The sequence below is a fragment of the Gadus chalcogrammus genome, chromosome 4 (assembly GCF_026213295.1).
Source record: "Gadus chalcogrammus isolate NIFS_2021 chromosome 4, NIFS_Gcha_1.0, whole genome shotgun sequence".
Lineage (NCBI taxonomy): Eukaryota > Metazoa > Chordata > Actinopteri > Gadiformes > Gadidae > Gadus > Gadus chalcogrammus.
Window position 1 is genome coordinate 7,269,131 of NC_079415.1, and position 7,133 is coordinate 7,276,263.

The following is a 7,133-nucleotide window of genomic DNA, read 5'->3' on the forward strand; positions in this document are numbered from 1 at the left end:
TATATACTTCATTATCATCACTCAGTCGATAGAATAGAAGGTCATAATACGGTATACCTATAGGAATATCAACTATTCCCTGTAGTTTCTCTACATTGAAGACATTTAGCAGACACTTTTATCCAAAGCGACTTACAATATCACAATTATGTATCTCTAGTATATAAATGTAGCCCAGTTAGAAATATCTCCTTTTCACTTCCCTAGTGTTTTTCCTTGTGATAGAGATCCAGACCCACATTGTCCATGTTTTAATATAACGTAGTTGAGATTGCGAGTGTACAGTTATGTTATATTTACACGGGCGGAACGTACTGCACCTGCTTTAGACTCGACCACAATCTGTCCTCAACTGTCCTACCGTGTGTGGATTCACCTGAGAGCAAACAGAATCTCTAATATCATTGCTTTGTACTTCTCGGACGAAGACGTTCAAGAAGGCTGATGGCTGAAGTCGTGAAAAGAATTCCCTGAACTCTTTCCGGGAAACCAAAAACGAAAGTCTGTACCGGCCATACTATCATTTTCTTTTCCCAGGTCGAAGTTATGAAATCCCTAATGGGCCTATTGGCATTGGATGGGGTTGGCTCTGGCTCTTTGATCAAGTCCGACTGGTCTTACAGGCTGCGGGAGACGCATAGCTCCCCGCCAACTAGCGCAGCAGAAGTCTTATTCTGCTGAGAAACCGCTTTGTGAAGCATTGAGAGGTAATGACACAGACACACACACACACACACACACACACACACACACACACACACACACACACACACACACACACAAACGCACGCACACTTTCAACATCAAAGCAGCTGAGTCCATGTACATACCCAGGCCCACACATAATGATCTGGATTCAGTTTGTTGGATTGATGATGCCAATTCGAACCTAATGCCAAACTGAAAACCCAGGAACTTGTGTGGGCACGTCCGCTATTACACAAATCTTGGTCTCGCTATCTTTTTTTCGTCATTCCTACATGCATATTTGCCCTTGTAAAACATTACAAGCAATATAGCACTGGCATTTACAGAATTGGAATATGATTTTGATAATTTTCAGAAGAACTTCCAACGACATTAGAACACTTTTATTTTTGTAAATGTGACTAATGTTGAGCCTAGTAAGATGAGTTACACCAATTCTTAACCAATTTATAGGATTCACATGTTATGGGAACGCATTGAGAATGCACACAGGATTCAAAAAGGTCCCAGACCAGTGTGAACCGTATTGCACGTAAGATAGCCTGGTCGCGTCATATCTGGACATAAATAACTCACATAACTCGGCCCCCTTCAGAAGGTTGTCATGGTTCTGCTAGCCTGAACCTACTGCTACACTGACCTCCTTTACCACGGCCTATTGCCTGTGATTCAATCACTGCAATCAAGAGAACCACAATTAAACCTGATGAATAATTGACTCTGATTAATGATGCGTAGTCGGGGCCTACGTCGGCGGCGTTGATTGGACGATTCAAACCACGCTAATGTCTGGTCCACAGGAGACCCGTGGTTAGCTACGTCCCTTTGTTTAGTACACATTAATTTAAGCAATAATAAGAAAAAACAGGTCTTGTCATTATGAAACCATAATACATAATTAAAACTGATCCTTCCAGGATGGATCCCTCTCTTTCTGCGTTCGAGCTCTTGGTTTCTTACCTGATAATTAAGGGAGTTTTTCCTTGCCCTTCAGCAGGCTTAGTGACCAGAGGGAATTGGTGTATTGCGGCCTTTGCGTCTGTGATTAAGGGCTATAACAATAAAAACTTGACTTGTGTGTAATCGCTTATCAGATGCTTTTGTCCAAAGTGACGGTTGCGGAAAATATGAGCATTTTATGAATTCTAATGTGCAAAGTACACAGTACACAGTTCTATGAATCAGAGGCATTATTAGTTGTAGTCAATCACATGCACAATAGGAGTTGCATAAATACATCTGGAACATTCCAAGATGAATGCCTTCACACCGCTTTGGTCTTTTTTAATGGATTTTCCTCCTTGTAAATAATGAATCATTTCTTATTCATGAGTTTGATAGGGTTTGATTTCAAGGTTGACCTCGAAGTTCTTGATGTTAATGAGTAGGTTCTAAACACAAAACACACAATAACGCAGAAGTAACATCTCACAGCACTCTTCTGCCCCAAAAGAATCCACAAAATTCTTGAAATCCAAGACAGACTTGTGGATGTGGATGAGATGCAGAATGCGGGCAGGCCTACTTCTAGCACTGCCAGTACCATACATACTCATTAATTCTAAGACCAAATCTAGTTCTTCACACAGGACAAAAGGCTTCAGGCACACTGAGTTCTTTATATTTTTCCATTTCGACGTGTACACAGTGGTGTGTGATGATGATATTGGGATATATTGCGTTTTCTGTGTCACAGCAGGGTCCTCTAGTTGTTAAAGATTGATGGAGGGAGACGGAAGATAGTGCTGAAAAATAACTATACACAGTAACATCAGAGTTGTAAAGCACGGATACAACACAAGTAACTTCACTTGGAGACTTTAATTAACACAAAAAGAAAATAAAGCATGTGTGATGATACGGAAAAAAAGAGGACGAAAACCCTATTCCCTGACACACAGGAGGATAAACCAAGACTGAGTGACAACCGGAACAACACAGAAGGGCTTAAGTCTGCAGTTTAATTGAACACAGGTGAAATCAATATTCACTGATTGAAGGTATATGAGAGCCCAGCAGGGTAAACCGGCCCCAACACTGCTGGCGTGAGAGATGGCACTCTTTTGGAAGCATGATGAACGTTTCATAGAAGATGTTGACCTTCAGACTTTCCATCACATTTTTTTAAATAAAAAAAATATTTTATAACCTTTTGAACCTATTTAACCTTTGTAATTTGAATATTGAATAAATTATATTGAATACTTTGAGTCATCTATCCTCAGCTCCAACCCCTGCCATAGATGATAATGAGTCACTGTCATTGTTTCGAACATGATTCACCATGATGAGGTGTTTTGAATGCATTGTTTCTGCACAAAGTGGCACCATTTCTCATCTTGCTTAGCAACGGTGTTGCTGAGATAACAATGTCCCCACCCAGAATCTCCTCAGGCCCTGTCGTACACATTAACCGATCCAAATGTATCTAAACGTAACGCTACCACAACATATTCACCACTAACCCAACACCATAACCTCACATTATCTAACCTAATCTCTCCCCGTAACCATGTCTAACCTATTACTTAAGCTTGACTCCACCCTAAAGGTATTGTAGGTACGATTCATTTTTTCGGAGAGGAAGAGCAGAACAGAGCTGAAGAGAGCACCATTTTGACAATCAACCAAGATCCCCTCCATCTCTGCTTCCCTTACGTTTCTCCGCCATTAAGAAGTGTTGCATTACACACCTGTGATTGAAAGCCAAGATGGATGTGATGCCCAGAGGCACGTGCAGTCAACTCAGAAGAGATACTCACACAGAGTATTTCACCCGCTAATGGCTGACGGATGGCGATGGCATTTCTAGCAAATTACACAAAAATTATAGTTCTTCAATATGACATACACCCCCTTTAACTAAAACCTAAAAGTAACCATCTCTGAAAACCTCACAATAACCCCTAACGCTAAACACGACAATTTAAAGCACTGTACCTATACTGAAAAGAGTTATATGTCACAAATGTTCTATACTAAATCATAAAGTGATGATGATGTTGTCATTTCTACTGGTTATGAAGTCTGGCTTCTCCGACAACAATGGCACAGCCAATATGTTCCCCTTTTTTTAAATTTCCATCCCAGGTCAGAATGTTGTTTTGGCCCGTGTGTTCTGATTCACTATTCTCTGATTACCCCGGGTTGCCAGATATGAAACAAATTGGCACCCAGCACAGGGTGCTGCCATATAAGCAAAGCAAACAAACTGGATCAACGGAGATTGTACCTCCTTCTGCCAGACCTTAAAAAGCCTCGTCCTCTTTTCGAAAAGCAGATCCGTGCGGAAACACGGGTAAATCTTGGGAGTTTCATTTGAAAGATGGAGAATGCTTGGCGCCCAGATGAGCTGGTTTATATTTACCGCAAGCAATGCATCAATTGAAAACATAAACATTAACTGATCATCTTACAGTGTTTGAATCGTTGTCGCTTGTCAATGTAAAGAGACAACGACAGAATAATTGCGCTCTTCACAAAATATAATGTTGCACCTCGTTTTGCACATGTCGGTTGATGTTTGGTCTTGAGTCTGGGGAGGGTAGGGCAGACAGGAGAAAACTTTTCCAACATTGGGAATCTGGAGAGCATCACCCTTTTAAATGTTGTGTCAGAATTACATTTTATACCTTTAATCAGCCTTAATATTATAACATATGTAATAGAATTTAATGTATCCGAACAAAACATAAAAAACATTGAAGTGACCAAGGCAAGAAAATATCAACACACCTCTTTATAATCGTTGTGATAGCTGATCTTAGGAAACTGTGCGCCCATTTATTGCCCCCCAACAAATTTCCACGCAGTCAACATTTCCCAATATTTTTCCAGTGCATTTAACGGATACAAAACAACAACAGCCAAATGAATGACTCCGAAAGGGGTGAACAAGCGGCAAATTCCCTGTGTTGTTCCTTGGTGTAATGTCCTTTATGTTCTCTTCAATGGTCAGAACAGAACCATCAGGGGGAGACCCATCGCACTGGGCCATGTCTAACGCGGGCCACATTAGCCACAGATGAATGCCTCGGGAGCTATTTTAAAACAATCTGCAGAGGCCGAGCATTCAGATGACATTGAGATTGTAAACACGTTGTGAATAATGACAGCCAGACCATTTGCAAACCCCCTTTGGCAGCAGGGGTAAACAGACATCCGACGCTATCGCCACACAGCACTCTTTAAAAGGGGAATGCGTGGGTTTCTAATCTCCAACAGCTTGTTGGTAAAGGAGGGTTAGGATGGCGCGCTCACAGAAATGGAGCCGGTTGTTGACCTCCTGTTAGTGTAGGGTTGCGTCGGAGGGTTAGCTTTTTATTTTTCAAAAGCCGGGCCAGCCTTCTTGAAGACATCGTCAACAGGATGTGTCTGTTGTCCTGGGCGTTAGTTTTTATTCGCCGATCGTATGCCCGTCGCAAGACACTTTCTTATCATGTAAGGTTCTAAGAATTTATTCCTTGAAGTTTATGGATTTTGGGTTTAATCTTCTTCAAGGGTAAGTGAACTCCAATATCACTTTTCTTTCATTTGAAAATGGTTGCGTTTCGGTCTCACAAGGTGTTTGTGATGTGGAAGACTTCCAGAGTGCTTGTTTTCTATGGCTGCGCTCCCTTTGTTTAAAAGAGCAATAAACCTAAAATCCTATCGGATCTTCAACATAGAAATCCATGCTATTTATTTACTCAATGTTAACAAAATAATATAATAAAATAAGTGATTAAATAATATAATAATAAGTCATTTCAAGAAAACAGGGGAAAAAAATCGTTGTTTTTGGCATCCTTCACCAAACAGTATAGCAAAATTTACTCTGCTATGACCTCAAGTTGCGTTCAACCCTATGGTCACAACGATGGGATGCTGGCGGCAAGGTGTGTGTGTGTGTGTGTGTGTGTGTGTGTGTGTGTGTGTGTGTGTGTGTGTGTGTGTGTGTGTGTGTGTGTGTGTGTGTGTGTGCGTGTGCGTGTGGAGCTCTGTTTGGCCAGCAGTTGCAGTAAATGGCCATGTCCGAGCGAAGGTTAGCCTTCTCGTTCACTTAATAGCATAACTCCACGCTGTGTGGTGCACTCCGTACACAGCATCGCTCATAACACCACTCACACACAATGACGGCACTAGCTTAAAGAAAAGTACCCCAAAGTAGCCGTCGGTCGTAACCATGGGGATAACACGTCCGTTCCCCCCCCCCCCCCCAAAACCTTCCTGGAAGTCTCAGCCCAAAACGCATTAGTTTAATCTCATCGTGTTTGAGTTCTGGCTGAAACAGGGAGGGGGTTTGCTTTTCCATGATACTCTTCGGTGTAATTGTTTGTTTTGTCTCGTCTATCGCAGCACCAATCTGCCTGAGGACGGAGCATCTGCCAGGAGCCGCACCAACGCAGGATTCCTCCGTTCAGAGATTGGAGGCGCTGGGATAATGTTAGCCGAAATATCTGAGATCGCGTTGCTGATCGATATCAGCATCCTAGTGAGGAATGAGCCAACAAATATGCACACACACGCGCACGCACGCATGCACACACATGCAGACAGACGCACAAACACACACATGCACACACACACAGACACACATGCACATGCACACACACACACACACACATGCACACACACACACACACACATGCATACACACATACAGGACCATTCACAGGGGCAGAAACATGCACACAAAAACATACAAAGAAATACACACACACATGCACACAATATGAATGCCCTCCATTGTTGAGATGTCACTTCCAGTTACAGTGTTGCATTAATTAAAAAATGTTATTCAACTGACTAAATGGAATACAGAGTATCTGAGCAGACTTCATATCTCCTGAGATTTCATTACACAGTCTTAATTAAATGCCTGTGCGTGGCCCTGGCTGCTTGGGCCCATGTCGCTGCGTGTGTGTGTGCGTGTGTGTGTTTGTGTGTACTTTCTCCAAGGCATGGCATGGTCAGTGGTTATAATGGAGCTGCCAGAGCCTCTTAGGGACCCACAGGACTGTGTTTAGGGGCCTACGGGACTGTGTTTAGGGGCCTACAGGACTGTGTTTAGGGGCCTACGGTACTGTGTTTAGGGGCCAACAGGACTGTGTTTAGGGGCCTACGGGACTGTGTTTAGGGACCTACAGGACTGTGTTTAGGGACCTACGGGACTGTGTTTAGGGGCCTACAGGACTGTTTTTAGGGGCCTACGGGACTGTGTTTTAGGGCCCTCTCGACTATGTTAAATGATATATGGGACTATGTTAAGGGGCCCTCAGGTATTTGACAGGGGCCCTCAGGACTACGGTACGCGGCCCTCATGCCTATATCTAGGGGCCCTCAGGACTTTATTCAGAGGCCCTAAGGACTTTCATTAGGGGCCCTAAGGACTTTCTTTAAGGGCCCTCGGAGCTAAGTTCAGGATCCCTCGGGACTATATCTAG